The sequence below is a fragment of the Ambystoma mexicanum genome, chromosome 9, assembly GCF_040938575.1.
Source record: "Ambystoma mexicanum isolate Mex_15411 chromosome 9, UKY_AmexF1_1, whole genome shotgun sequence".
Taxonomy (NCBI): domain Eukaryota; kingdom Metazoa; phylum Chordata; class Amphibia; order Caudata; family Ambystomatidae; genus Ambystoma; species Ambystoma mexicanum.
In genome coordinates, this window is record NC_090931.1 from 320,178,108 (window position 1) to 320,194,303 (window position 16,196).

A 16,196-nucleotide genomic window follows, 5' to 3' on the forward strand; every position below is an offset into this window, starting at 1 on the left:
CAACATTTTTGAAGGCCTAACATGCATTTTAAGGCCTTTACTTGAGCTGCCAACATTTTCTCAACTTTCAGGGGTGTAGGATGCATTTTTCGTGCCAAAAATATTTTTTGGGAATTTCAGTGGCTGCAAATGTTTTTGGGACATTCAGAGCTCTCTGACACCATTTTTGGTCCCACAACATTTTCTGGACTTTAGGGGGTCTAGGATGCCTGTAAACCCCTTTTTTGGGCCTCCAAAGTTTTCTAAATTTGTATAGGCCTAAAATGCATTTTAAGGCCTTCTTTGGGCTGCTAACATATTCTGAGTTTCAGGGGTATAGGATGCATTTTTCGTGCACAAAATATTTTTGGGAATTTCAGAGGTCTAGGATGCGGGTTAATGCCCCTTTCAGGCTGCACATGTTTTTGGGACATTCAGAGCTTTCTGACACCGTTTTTGATCCAACAACATTTTCTGGACTTTAGGAGGTCTAGGATGCCTGTAAACCCCTATTTTGCGCCTCCAAAGTTTTCAACATTTTTGAAGGCCTAACATGCATTTTAAGGCCTTTTCTTGAGCTGCCAACATATTCTGAACTTTCAGGGGTGTAGTATGAATTTTTCGTGCACAAAATATTTTTTGGAATTTCAGAGGTCTAGGATGCATTTCAAGGCCTTTTTTGACCTGGCAACATTTCTGGGGTGTTTTCTGAACTTTCAGGGGTGTAGCATGCATTTTTCATGGCAAAAATATTTTGGGAAATTTCAGTGGTCTAGGATGCGGGTTAATGCCCCTTTCAGGCTGCAAATGTTTTTGGGACATTCAGAGCTCTCTGACACCATTTTTGGTCCAACAACATTTTCTTGACTTTAGGGGGTCTAGGATGCCTGTAAACCCCTATTTTGCGCCTCCAAAGTTTTCAACATTTTTGCAGGCCTAAAATGCATTTTAAGGCGTTTTCTTGAGCTGCCAATATTTTCTGAACTTTCAGGAGTGTAGGATGCATTTTTAGTGGCAAAAATATTTTTGGGAATTTCAGTGGTCTAGGATGCGGGTTAATGCCCCTTTCAAGCTGCACATGTTTTTGGGACATTCAGAGCTCTCTGACACCGTATTTGATCCAACAACATTTTCTGGACTTTAGGGGGTCTAGGATGCCTGTAAATCCCTTTTTTGGGTCTCCAAAGTTTTCAACATTTTTGAAGGCCTAACATGCATTTTAAGGCCTTTTTTAGAGTTGCCAACATTTTCTGAACTTGCAGGGGTGTAGGATGCATTTTTCATGCCAAAAATATTTTTGGAAATTTCAGTGGTCTAGGATGCGGGTTAATGCCCCTTTCAGGGTGCAAATGTTTTTGGGACATTCAGAGCTCTCTGACACCGTTTTTGGTCCAACAACATTTTCTGGACCTTACGGGGTCTAGAATGCCTGTAAACCCCTTTTTTGGGCCTCCAAAGTTTTCAACATTTTTGAAGGCCTAACATGCGTTTTAAGGCCTTTTCTTGAGCTGCCAACATTTTCTCAACTTTCAGGGGTGTAGGATGCATTTTTCGTGCCAAAAATATTTTTGGGAATTTCAGTGGCTGCAAATGTTTTTGGGACATTCAGAGCTCTCTGACACCATTTTTGGTCCCACAACATTTTCTGGACTTTAGGGGGTCTAGGATGCCTGTAAACCCCTATTTTGCGCCTCCAAAGTTTTCAACATTTTTGAAGGCCTAACATGCATTTTAAGGCCTTTTCTTGAGCTGCCAACATTTTATGAACGTTCAGGGGTGTAGGATGCATTTTCAGTGCCAAAATATTTTTGGGAATTTCAGTGGTCTAGGATGCGGGTTAATGCCCCTTTCAGGTTGCACATGTTTTTTGGGACATTCGGAGCTCTCTAACACCAATTTTGGTCCAACAACATTTTCTGGACTTTAGGGGGTCTAGGATGCCTGTAAACCCCTTTTTTGGGTCTCCAAAGTTTTCAACATATTTGCAGGCCTAAGATGCATTTCAAGGCCTTTTTTGACCTGGCAACATTTCTGGGTTGTTTTCTGAACTTTCAGGGGTGTAGCATGCATTTTTCATGGCAAAACTATTTTGGGAAATTTCAGTGGTCTAGGATGCGTGTTAATGCCCCTTTCAGGCTGCAAATGTTTCTGGGACATTCAGAGCTCTCTGACACCATTTTTGGTCCAACAACATTTTCTGGATTTTAGGGGGTCTAGGATGCCTGTAAACCCCTTTTTTGGGCCTCCAAAGTTTTCTAAATTTTTGCAGGCCTAAAATGCATTTTAATGCCTTTTTTGGGCTGCTAACATATTCTGAACTTTCAGGGGTGTAGTATGAATTTTTTGTGCACAAAATATTTTTGGGAATTTCAGAGGTCTAGGATGTGGGTTAATGCCCCTTTCAGGCTGCAAATGTTTTTGGGACATTCAGAGCTCTCTGACACCGTTTTTGATCCAACAACATTTTCTGGACTTTAGGAGGTCTAGGATGCCTGTAAATCCCTTTTTTGGGCCTCCAAAGTTTTCTACATTTTTGAAGGCCTAACATGCATTTTAAGGCCTTTTTTAGAGTTACCAACATTTTCTCAACTTGCAGGGGTGTAGGATGCATTTTTCGTGCCAAAAATATTTTTGGGAATTTCAGTGGCTGCAAATGTTTTTGGGACATTCAGAGCTCTCTGACACCATTGTTGGTCCAACAACATTTTCTGGACTTTAGGGGGTCTAGGATGCCTGTAAACCCCTTTTTTGGGCCTCCAAAGTTTTCTAAATTTTTGCAGGCCTAAAATGCATTTGAATGCATTTTTTGGGCTTCTAACATATTCTGAACTTTTAGGGGTAGTATACATTTTTCGTGGAAAAATATTTTTGGGAATTTCAGAGGTCAAGGATGCCGGTTAATGCCCCTTTCAGGCTGCAAATGTTTTTGGGACATTCAGAGCTCTCTGACACTATTTTTGGTCCCACAACATTTTCTGGACTTTAGGGGGTCTAGGATGCCCGTAAACGCCTTTTTTGGGCCTCCAAAGTTTTCTAAATTTTTGTAGGCCTAAAATGCATTTTAAGGCCTTCTTTGGGCTGCTAACATATTCTGAACTTTCAGGGGTGTAGTATGAATTTTTCGTGCACAAAATATTTTTGGGAATTTTAGAGGTCTAGGATGCGGGTTAATGACCCTTTCATGCTGCAAATGTTTTTGGGACATTCAGAGCTCTCTGACACCGTTTTTGATCCAACAACATTTTCTGGACTTTAGGAGGTCTAGGATGCCTGTAAACCCCTATTTTGCGCCTCCAAAGTTTTCAACATTTTTGCAGGCCTAAAATGCATTTTAATGCCTTTTTTGGGCTGCTAACATATTCTGAACTTTCAGGGGTGTAGTATGAATTTTTCGTGCACAAAATATTTTTTGGAATTTCAGAGGTCTAGGATGCATTTCAAGGCCTTTTTTGACCTGGCAACATTTCTGGGGTGTTTTCTGAACTTTCAGGGGTGTAGCATGCATTTTTCATGGCAAAAATATTTTGGGAAATTTCAGTGGTCTAGGATGCGTGTTAATGCCCCTTTCAGGCTGCAAATGTTTTTGGGACATTCAGAGCTCTCTGACACCATTTTTGGTCCAACAACATTTTCTGGACTTTAGGGGGTCTAGGATGCCTGTAAACCCCTTTTTTGGGCCTCCAAAGTTTTCTAAATTTTTGCAGGCCTAAAATGCATTTTAATGCCTTTTTTGGGCTGCTAACATATTCTGAACTTTCAGGGGTGTAGTATGAATTTTTCGTGCACAAAATATTTTTTGGAATTTCAGAGGTCTAGGATGTGGGTTAATGCCCCTTTCAGGCTGCAAATGTTTTTGGGACATTCAAAGCTCTCTGACACCGTTTTTGATCCAACAGCATTTTCTGGACTTTAGGAGGTCTAGGATGCCTGTAAACCCTATTTTTGGGCCTCCAAAGTTTTCAACATTTTTGAAGGCCTAACATGCATTTTAAGGCCTTTTTTAGAGTTACCAACATTTTCTGAACTTGCAGGGGTGTAGGATGCATTTTTCATGCCAAAAATATTTTTGGGAATTTCAGTGGTCTAGGATGCGGGTTAATGCCCCTTTCAGGCTGCAAATGTTTTGGGGACAATCAGAGCTCTCTGACACCGATTTTGGTCCAACAACATTTTCTGGACTTTAGGGGGTCTAGGATGCCTGTAAACCCCTTTTTTGGGCCTCCAAAGTTTTCAACATTTTTGAAGGCCTAACATGCATTTTAAGGCCTTTACTTGAGCTGCCAACATTTCTGGGGTGTTTTCTGAACTTTCAGGTGTGTAGCATGCATTTTTCATGGCAAAAATATTTTGGGAAATTTCAGTGGTCTAGGATGCGGGTTAATGCCCCTTTCAGGTTGCAAATGTTTTTGGGACATTCAGAGCTCTCTGACACCGTTTTTGATCCAACAACATTTTCTGGACTTTAGGAGGTCTAGGATGCCTGTAAATCCCTTTTTTGGGCCTCCAAAGTTTTCAACATTTCTGAAGGCCTAACATGCATTTTAAGGCCTTTTTTAGAGTTGCCAACATTTTCTGAACTTGCAGGGGTGTAGGATGCATTTTTCAAAACAAAAATTTTTTGGGGAATTTCAGTGGTCTAGGATGCGGGTTAATGCCCCTTTCAGGCTGCAAATGTTTTTGGGACATTCAGAGCTCTCTGACACCGATTTTGGTCCAACAACATTTTCTGGACTTTAGGGGGTCTAGGATGCCTGTAAACCCCTTTTTTGGGCCTCCAAAGATTTCAACATTTTTGAAGGCCTAACATGCATTTTAAGGCCTTTTCTTGAGCTGCCAACATTTTCTGAACTTTCAGCGGTGTAGGATGCATTTTTCGTGCCAAAAATATGTTTGGGAATTTCAGTGGTCTAGGATGCGGGTTAATGCCCCTTTCAGAGCTCTCTGACACCGATTTTGGTCCAAAAACATTTTCTGGACTTTAGGGGGTCTAGGATGCCTGTAAACCCCTTTTTTGGGTCTTCAAAGTTTTCAACATTTTTGCAGGCCTAAGATGCATTTTAAGGCCTTTTTTGAGCTGGCAACATTTCTGGGGTGTTTTCTGAACTTTCAGGGGTGTAGCATGCATTTTTCATGCCAAAAATATTTTGGGAAATTTCAGTGGTCTAGGATGCGGGTTAATGCCCCTTTCAGGCTGCAAATTTTTTTGGGACATTCATAGCTCTCTGACACCGATATTGGTCCAAAAACATTTTCTGGACTTTAGGGGGTCTAGGATGCCTGTAAACCCCTTTTTGGGCCTCCAAAGTTTTCAACATTTTTGAAGGCCTAACATGCATTTTAAGGCCTTTACTTGAGCTGCCAACATTTCTGGGGTGTTTTCTGAACTTTCAGGGGTGTAGCATGCATTTTTCATGGCAAAAATATTTTGGGAAATTTCAGTGTTCTAGGATGCGGGTTAATGCCCCTTTCAGGTTGCAAATGTTTTTGGGACATTCAGAGCTCTCTGACACCATTTTTGATCCAACAACATTTTCTGGACCTGAAGGGGTCTAGGATGCCTGTAAACCCCTTTTTTGGGCCTCCAAAGTTTTCTAAATTTTTGCAGGCCTAAAATGCATTTTAATGCCTTTTTTGGGCTGCTAACATATTCTGAACTTTCAAGGGTGTAGTATGAATTTTTCGTGCACAAAATATTTTTGGGAATTTCAGAGGTCTAGGATGTGGGTTAATGCCCCTTTCAGGCTGCAAATGTTTTTGGGACATTCGGAGCTCTCTGACACCGATTTTGGTCCAACAACATTTTCTGGACTTTAGGGGGTCTAGGATGCCTGTAAACCCCTTTTTTGGGTCTCCAAAGTTATCAACATTTTTGCAGGCCTAAGATGCATTTCAAGGCCTTTTTTGACCTGGCAACATTTCTGGGGTGTTTTCTGAACTTTCAGGGGTGTAGCATGCATTTTTCATGGCAAAAATATTTTGGGAAATTTCAGTGGTCTAGGATGCGTGTTAATGCCCCTTTCAGGCTGCAAATGTTTTTGGGACATTCAGAGCTCTCTGACACCATTTTTGGTCCAACAACATTTTCTGGACTTTAGGGGGTCTAGGATGCCTGTAAACCCCTTTTTTGGGCCTCCAAAGTTATCAACATTTTTGCAGGCCTAAGATGCATTTCAAGGCCTTTTTTGACCTGGCAACATTTCTGGGGTGTTTTCTGAACTTTCAGGGGTGTAGCATGCATTTTTCATGGCAAAAATATTTTGGGAAATTTCAGTGGTCTAGGATGCGTGTTAATGCCCCTTTCAGGCTGCAAATGTTTTTGGGACATTCAGAGCTCTCTGACACCATTTTTGGTCCAACAACATTTTCTGGACTTTAGGGGGTCTAGGATGCCTGTAAACCCCTTTTTTGGGCCTCCAAAGTTTTCTAAATTTTTGCAGGCCTAAAATGCATTTTAATGCCTTTTTTGGGCTGCTAACATATTCTGAACTTTCAGGGGTGTAGTATGAATTTTTCGTGCACAAAATATTTTTGGGAATTTCAGAGGTCTAGGATGTGGGTAATGCCCCTTTCAGGCTGCAAATGTTTTTGGGACATTCAGAGCTCTCTGACACCATTTTTGGTCCCACAACATTTTCTGGACTTTAGGGGGTCTAGGATGCCTGTAAACGCCTTTTTTTGGCCTCCAAAGTTTTCTAAATTTTTGTAGGCCTAAAATGCATTTTAAGGCCTTCTTTGGGCTGCTAACATATTCTGAACTTTCAGGGGTGTAGTATGAATTTTTCGTGCAAAAAATATTTTTTTTTGGGAATTTCAGAGGTATAGGATGCGGGTTAATGCCCCTTTCAGGCTGCAAATGATTTTGGGACATTCAAAGCTCTCTGACACCATTTTTGGTCCAACAACATTTTCTGGACTTTAGGGGGTCTAGGATGCCTGTAAACCCCTATTTTGCGCCTCCAAAGTTTTCAACATTTTTGAAGGCCTAACATGCATTTTAAGGCCTTTACTTGAGCTGCCAACATTTTCTCAACTTTCAGGGGTGTAGGATGCATTTTTCGTGCCAAAAATATTTTTTGGGAATTTCAGTGGCTGCAAATGTTTTTGGGACATTCAGAGCTCTCTGACACCATTTTTGGTCCCACAACATTTTCTGGACTTTAGGGGGTCTAGGATGCCTGTAAACCCCTTTTTTGGGCCTCCAAAGTTTTCTAAATTTGTATAGGCCTAAAATGCATTTTAAGGCCTTCTTTGGGCTGCTAACATATTCTGAGTTTCAGGGGTATAGGATGCATTTTTCGTGCACAAAATATTTTTGGGAATTTCAGAGGTCTAGGATGCGGGTTAATGCCCCTTTCAGGCTGCACATGTTTTTGGGACATTCAGAGCTTTCTGACACCGTTTTTGATCCAACAACATTTTCTGGACTTTAGGAGGTCTAGGATGCCTGTAAACCCCTATTTTGCGCCTCCAAAGTTTTCAACATTTTTGAAGGCCTAACATGCATTTTAAGGCCTTTTCTTGAGCTGCCAACATATTCTGAACTTTCAGGGGTGTAGTATGAATTTTTCGTGCACAAAATATTTTTTGGAATTTCAGAGGTCTAGGATGCATTTCAAGGCCTTTTTTGACCTGGCAACATTTCTGGGGTGTTTTCTGAACTTTCAGGGGTGTAGCATGCATTTTTCATGGCAAAAATATTTTGGGAAATTTCAGTGGTCTAGGATGCGGGTTAATGCCCCTTTCAGGCTGCAAATGTTTTTGGGACATTCAGAGCTCTCTGACACCATTTTTGGTCCAACAACATTTTCTTGACTTTAGGGGGTCTAGGATGCCTGTAAACCCCTATTTTGCGCCTCCAAAGTTTTCAACATTTTTGCAGGCCTAAAATGCATTTTAAGGCGTTTTCTTGAGCTGCCAATATTTTCTGAACTTTCAGGAGTGTAGGATGCATTTTTAGTGGCAAAAATATTTTTGGGAATTTCAGTGGTCTAGGATGCGGGTTAATGCCCCTTTCAAGCTGCACATGTTTTTGGGACATTCAGAGCTCTCTGACACCGTATTTGATCCAACAACATTTTCTGGACTTTAGGGGGTCTAGGATGCCTGTAAATCCCTTTTTTGGGTCTCCAAAGTTTTCAACATTTTTGAAGGCCTAACATGCATTTTAAGGCCTTTTTTAGAGTTGCCAACATTTTCTGAACTTGCAGGGGTGTAGGATGCATTTTTCATGCCAAAAATATTTTTGGAAATTTCAGTGGTCTAGGATGCGGGTTAATGCCCCTTTCAGGGTGCAAATGTTTTTGGGACATTCAGAGCTCTCTGACACCGTTTTTGGTCCAACAACATTTTCTGGACCTTACGGGGTCTAGAATGCCTGTAAACCCCTTTTTTGGGCCTCCAAAGTTTTCAACATTTTTGAAGGCCTAACATGCGTTTTAAGGCCTTTTCTTGAGCTGCCAACATTTTCTCAACTTTCAGGGGTGTAGGATGCATTTTTCGTGCCAAAAATATTTTTGGGAATTTCAGTGGCTGCAAATGTTTTTGGGACATTCAGAGCTCTCTGACACCATTTTTGGTCCCACAACATTTTCTGGACTTTAGGGGGTCTAGGATGCCTGTAAACCCCTATTTTGCGCCTCCAAAGTTTTCAACATTTTTGAAGGCCTAACATGCATTTTAAGGCCTTTTCTTGAGCTGCCAACATTTTATGAACGTTCAGGGGTGTAGGATGCATTTTCAGTGCCAAAATATTTTTGGGAATTTCAGTGGTCTAGGATGCGGGTTAATGCCCCTTTCAGGTTGCACATGTTTTTTGGGACATTCGGAGCTCTCTAACACCAATTTTGGTCCAACAACATTTTCTGGACTTTAGGGGGTCTAGGATGCCTGTAAACCCCTTTTTTGGGTCTCCAAAGTTTTCAACATATTTGCAGGCCTAAGATGCATTTCAAGGCCTTTTTTGACCTGGCAACATTTCTGGGTTGTTTTCTGAACTTTCAGGGGTGTAGCATGCATTTTTCATGGCAAAACTATTTTGGGAAATTTCAGTGGTCTAGGATGCGTGTTAATGCCCCTTTCAGGCTGCAAATGTTTCTGGGACATTCAGAGCTCTCTGACACCATTTTTGGTCCAACAACATTTTCTGGATTTTAGGGGGTCTAGGATGCCTGTAAACCCCTTTTTTGGGCCTCCAAAGTTTTCTAAATTTTTGCAGGCCTAAAATGCATTTTAATGCCTTTTTTGGGCTGCTAACATATTCTGAACTTTCAGGGGTGTAGTATGAATTTTTTGTGCACAAAATATTTTTGGGAATTTCAGAGGTCTAGGATGTGGGTTAATGCCCCTTTCAGGCTGCAAATGTTTTTGGGACATTCAGAGCTCTCTGACACCGTTTTTGATCCAACAACATTTTCTGGACTTTAGGAGGTCTAGGATGCCTGTAAATCCCTTTTTTGGGCCTCCAAAGTTTTCTACATTTTTGAAGGCCTAACATGCATTTTAAGGCCTTTTTTAGAGTTACCAACATTTTCTCAACTTGCAGGGGTGTAGGATGCATTTTTCGTGCCAAAAATATTTTTGGGAATTTCAGTGGCTGCAAATGTTTTTGGGACATTCAGAGCTCTCTGACACCATTGTTGGTCCAACAACATTTTCTGGACTTTAGGGGGTCTAGGATGCCTGTAAACCCCTTTTTTGGGCCTCCAAAGTTTTCTAAATTTTTGCAGGCCTAAAATGCATTTGAATGCATTTTTTGGGCTTCTAACATATTCTGAACTTTTAGGGGTAGTATACATTTTTCGTGGAAAAATATTTTTGGGAATTTCAGAGGTCAAGGATGCCGGTTAATGCCCCTTTCAGGCTGCAAATGTTTTTGGGACATTCAGAGCTCTCTGACACTATTTTTGGTCCCACAACATTTTCTGGACTTTAGGGGGTCTAGGATGCCCGTAAACGCCTTTTTTGGGCCTCCAAAGTTTTCTAAATTTTTGTAGGCCTAAAATGCATTTTAAGGCCTTCTTTGGGCTGCTAACATATTCTGAACTTTCAGGGGTGTAGTATGAATTTTTCGTGCACAAAATATTTTTGGGAATTTTAGAGGTCTAGGATGCGGGTTAATGACCCTTTCATGCTGCAAATGTTTTTGGGACATTCAGAGCTCTCTGACACCGTTTTTGATCCAACAACATTTTCTGGACTTTAGGAGGTCTAGGATGCCTGTAAACCCCTATTTTGCGCCTCCAAAGTTTTCAACATTTTTGCAGGCCTAAAATGCATTTTAATGCCTTTTTTGGGCTGCTAACATATTCTGAACTTTCAGGGGTGTAGTATGAATTTTTCGTGCACAAAATATTTTTTGGAATTTCAGAGGTCTAGGATGCATTTCAAGGCCTTTTTTGACCTGGCAACATTTCTGGGGTGTTTTCTGAACTTTCAGGGGTGTAGCATGCATTTTTCATGGCAAAAATATTTTGGGAAATTTCAGTGGTCTAGGATGCGTGTTAATGCCCCTTTCAGGCTGCAAATGTTTTTGGGACATTCAGAGCTCTCTGACACCATTTTTGGTCCAACAACATTTTCTGGACTTTAGGGGGTCTAGGATGCCTGTAAACCCCTTTTTTGGGCCTCCAAAGTTTTCTAAATTTTTGCAGGCCTAAAATGCATTTTAATGCCTTTTTTGGGCTGCTAACATATTCTGAACTTTCAGGGGTGTAGTATGAATTTTTCGTGCACAAAATATTTTTTGGAATTTCAGAGGTCTAGGATGTGGGTTAATGCCCCTTTCAGGCTGCAAATGTTTTTGGGACATTCAAAGCTCTCTGACACCGTTTTTGATCCAACAGCATTTTCTGGACTTTAGGAGGTCTAGGATGCCTGTAAACCCTATTTTTGGGCCTCCAAAGTTTTCAACATTTTTGAAGGCCTAACATGCATTTTAAGGCCTTTTTTAGAGTTACCAACATTTTCTGAACTTGCAGGGGTGTAGGATGCATTTTTCATGCCAAAAATATTTTTGGGAATTTCAGTGGTCTAGGATGCGGGTTAATGCCCCTTTCAGGCTGCAAATGTTTTGGGGACAATCAGAGCTCTCTGACACCGATTTTGGTCCAACAACATTTTCTGGACTTTAGGGGGTCTAGGATGCCTGTAAACCCCTTTTTTGGGCCTCCAAAGTTTTCAACATTTTTGAAGGCCTAACATGCATTTTAAGGCCTTTACTTGAGCTGCCAACATTTCTGGGGTGTTTTCTGAACTTTCAGGTGTGTAGCATGCATTTTTCATGGCAAAAATATTTTGGGAAATTTCAGTGGTCTAGGATGCGGGTTAATGCCCCTTTCAGGTTGCAAATGTTTTTGGGACATTCAGAGCTCTCTGACACCGTTTTTGATCCAACAACATTTTCTGGACTTTAGGAGGTCTAGGATGCCTGTAAATCCCTTTTTTGGGCCTCCAAAGTTTTCAACATTTCTGAAGGCCTAACATGCATTTTAAGGCCTTTTTTAGAGTTGCCAACATTTTCTGAACTTGCAGGGGTGTAGGATGCATTTTTCAAAACAAAAATTTTTTGGGGAATTTCAGTGGTCTAGGATGCGGGTTAATGCCCCTTTCAGGCTGCAAATGTTTTTGGGACATTCAGAGCTCTCTGACACCGATTTTGGTCCAACAACATTTTCTGGACTTTAGGGGGTCTAGGATGCCTGTAAACCCCTTTTTTGGGCCTCCAAAGATTTCAACATTTTTGAAGGCCTAACATGCATTTTAAGGCCTTTTCTTGAGCTGCCAACATTTTCTGAACTTTCAGCGGTGTAGGATGCATTTTTCGTGCCAAAAATATGTTTGGGAATTTCAGTGGTCTAGGATGCGGGTTAATGCCCCTTTCAGAGCTCTCTGACACCGATTTTGGTCCAAAAACATTTTCTGGACTTTAGGGGGTCTAGGATGCCTGTAAACCCCTTTTTTGGGTCTTCAAAGTTTTCAACATTTTTGCAGGCCTAAGATGCATTTTAAGGCCTTTTTTGAGCTGGCAACATTTCTGGGGTGTTTTCTGAACTTTCAGGGGTGTAGCATGCATTTTTCATGCCAAAAATATTTTGGGAAATTTCAGTGGTCTAGGATGCGGGTTAATGCCCCTTTCAGGCTGCAAATTTTTTTGGGACATTCATAGCTCTCTGACACCGATATTGGTCCAAAAACATTTTCTGGACTTTAGGGGGTCTAGGATGCCTGTAAACCCCTTTTTGGGCCTCCAAAGTTTTCAACATTTTTGAAGGCCTAACATGCATTTTAAGGCCTTTACTTGAGCTGCCAACATTTCTGGGGTGTTTTCTGAACTTTCAGGGGTGTAGCATGCATTTTTCATGGCAAAAATATTTTGGGAAATTTCAGTGTTCTAGGATGCGGGTTAATGCCCCTTTCAGGTTGCAAATGTTTTTGGGACATTCAGAGCTCTCTGACACCGTTTTTGATCCAACAACATTTTCTGGACCTGAAGGGGTCTAGGATGCCTGTAAACCCCTTTTTTGGGCCTCCAAAGTTTTCTAAATTTTTGCAGGCCTAAAATGCATTTTAATGCCTTTTTTGGGCTGCTAACATATTCTGAACTTTCAAGGGTGTAGTATGAATTTTTCGTGCACAAAATATTTTTGGGAATTTCAGAGGTCTAGGATGTGGGTTAATGCCCCTTTCAGGCTGCAAATGTTTTTGGGACATTCGGAGCTCTCTGACACCGATTTTGGTCCAACAACATTTTCTGGACTTTAGGGGGTCTAGGATGCCTGTAAACCCCTTTTTTGGGTCTCCAAAGTTATCAACATTTTTGCAGGCCTAAGATGCATTTCAAGGCCTTTTTTGACCTGGCAACATTTCTGGGGTGTTTTCTGAACTTTCAGGGGTGTAGCATGCATTTTTCATGGCAAAAATATTTTGGGAAATTTCAGTGGTCTAGGATGCGTGTTAATGCCCCTTTCAGGCTGCAAATGTTTTTGGGACATTCAGAGCTCTCTGACACCATTTTTGGTCCAACAACATTTTCTGGACTTTAGGGGGTCTAGGATGCCTGTAAACCCCTTTTTTGGGCCTCCAAAGTTTTCTAAATTTTTGCAGGCCTAAAATGCATTTTAATGCCTTTTTTGGGCTGCTAACATATTCTGAACTTTCAGGGGTGTAGTATGAATTTTTCGTGCACAAAATATTTTTGGGAATTTCAGAGGTCTAGGATGTGGGTAATGCCCCTTTCAGGCTGCAAATGTTTTTGGGACATTCAGAGCTCTCTGACACCATTTTTGGTCCCACAACATTTTCTGGACTTTAGGGGGTCTAGGATGCCTGTAAACCCCTTTTTTGGGCCTCCAAAGTTTTCTAAATTTTTGTAGGCCTAAAATGCATTTTAAGGCCTTCTTTGGGCTGCTAACATATTCTGAACTTTCAGGGGTGTAGTATGAATTTTTCGTGCAAAAAATATTTTTTTTTGGGAATTTCAGAGGTATAGGATGCGGGTTAATGCCCCTTTCAGGCTGCAAATGATTTTGGGACATTCAAAGCTCTCTGACACCATTTTTGGTCCAACAACATTTTCTGGACTTTAGGGGGTCTAGGATGCCTGTAAACCCCTATTTTGCGCCTCCAAAGTTTTCAACATTTTTGAAGGCCTAACATGCATTTTAAGGCCTTTACTTGAGCTGCCAACATTTTCTCAACTTTCAGGGGTGTAGGATGCATTTTTCGTGCCAAAAATATTTTTTGGGAATTTCAGTGGCTGCAAATGTTTTTGGGACATTCAGAGCTCTCTGACACCATTTTTGGTCCCACAACATTTTCTGGACTTTAGGGGGTCTAGGATGCCTGTAAACCCCTTTTTTGGGCCTCCAAAGTTTTCTAAATTTGTATAGGCCTAAAATGCATTTTAAGGCCTTCTTTGGGCTGCTAACATATTCTGAGTTTCAGGGGTATAGGATGCATTTTTCGTGCACAAAATATTTTTGGGAATTTCAGTGGTCTAGGATGCGGGTTAATGCCCCTTTCAGGCTGCAAATGTTTTGGGGACAATCAGAGCTCTCTGACACCGATTTTGGTCCAACAACATTTTCTGGACTTTAGGGGGTCTAGGATGCCTGTAAACCCCTTTTTTGGGCCTCCAAAGTTTTCAACATTTTTGAAGGCCTAACATGCATTTTAAGGCCTTTACTTGAGCTGCCAACATTTTCTCAACTTTCAGGGGTGTAGGATGCATTTTTCGTGCCAAAAATATTTTTGGGAATTTCAGAGTTCTAGGATGCGGGTTAATGCCCCTTTCAGGCTGCAAATGTTTTTGGGACATTCAGAGCTCTCTGACACCATTTTTGTTCCAACAATATTTTCTGGACTTTAGGGGGTCTAGGATGCCTGTAAACCCCTTTTTTGGGCCTCCAAAGTTTTCAACATTTTTGAAGGCCTAACATGCATTTTAAGGCCTTTACTTGAGCTGCCAACATTTTCTCAACTTTCAGGGGTGTAGGATGCATTTTTCATGCCAAAAATATTTTTGGGAATTTCAGTGGTCTAGGATGCGGGTTAATGCCCCTTTCAGGCTGCAAATGTTTTGGGGACAATCAGAGCTCTCTGACACCGATTTTGATCCAACAACATTTTCTGGACTTTAGGGGGTCTAGGATGCCTGTAAACCCCTTTTTTGGGCCTCCAAAGTTTTCTAAATTTTTGCAGGCCTAAAATGCATTTTAATGCCTTTTTTGGGCTGCTAACATATTCTGAACTTTCAGGGGTGTAGTATGAATTTTTCGTGCACAAAATATTTTTTGGAATTTCAGAGGTCTAGATGTGGGTTAATGCCCCTTTCAGGCTGCAAATGTTTTTGGGACATTCAGAGCTCTCTGACACCGTTTTTGATCCAACAACATTTTCTGGACTTTAGGAGGTCTAGGATGCCTGTAAACCCCTATTTTGTGCCTCCAAAGTTTTCAACATTTTTGAAGGCCTAACATGCATTTTAAGGCCTTTTCTTGAGCTGTCAACATTTTCTGAACTTGCAGGGGTGTAGGATGCATTTTTCATGCCAAAAATATTTTTGGGAATTTCAGTGGTCTAGGATGCGGGTTAATGCCCCTTTCAGGCTGCAAATGTTTTGGGGACAATCAGAGCTCTCTGACACCGATTTTGATCCAACAACATTTTCTGGACTTTAGGGGGTCTAGGATGCCTGTAAACCCCTTTTTTGGGCCTCCAAAGTTTTCTAAATTTGTATAGGCCTAAAATGCATTTTTAGGCCTTTTCTTGAGCTGCCAACATTTTCTGAACTTGCAGGGGTGTAGGATGCATTTTTCATGCACAAAATATTTTTGGGAATTTTAGAGGTCTAGGATGCGGGTTAATGACCCTTTCAGGCTGCAAATGTTTTTGGGACATTCAGAGCTCTCTGACACCGTTTTTGATCCAACAACATTTTCTGGACTTTAGGAGGTCTAGGATGCCTGTAAACCCCTATTTTGCGCCTCCAAAGTTTTCTAAATTTTTGCAGGCCTAAAATGCATTTTAATGCCTTTTTTGGGCTGCTAACATATTCTGAACTTTCAGGGGTGTAGTATGAATTTTTCGTGCACAAAATATTTTTTGGAATTTCAGAGGTCTAGGATGCATTTCAAGGCCTTTTTTGACCTGGCAACATTTCTGGGGTGTTTTCTGAACTTTCAGGGGTGTAGCATGCATTTTTCATGGCAAAAATATTTTGGGAAATTTCAGTGGTCTAGAATGCGGGTTAATGCCCCTTTCAGGCTGCAAATGTTTTTGGGACATTCAGAGCTCTCTGACACCATTTTTGGTCCAACAACATTTTCTTGACTTTAGGGGGTCTAGGATGCCTGTAAACCCCTATTTTGCGCCTCCAAAGTTTTCAACATTTTTGCAGGCCTAAAATGCATTTTAATGCCTTTTTTGGGCTGCTAACATATTCTGAACTTTCAGGGGTGTAGTATGAATTTTTCGTGCACAAAATATTTTTGGGAATTTCAGAGGTCTAGGATGTGGGTTAATGCCCCTTTCAGGCTGCAAATGTTTTTGGGACATTCAGAGCTCTCTGACACCGTTTTTGATCCAACAACATTTTCTGGACTTTAGGAAGTCTAGGATGCCTGTAAACCCCTATTTTGCGCCTCCAAAGTTTTCAACATTTTTGAAGGCCTAACATGCATTTTAAGGCGTTTTCTTGAGCTGCCAATATTTTCTGAACT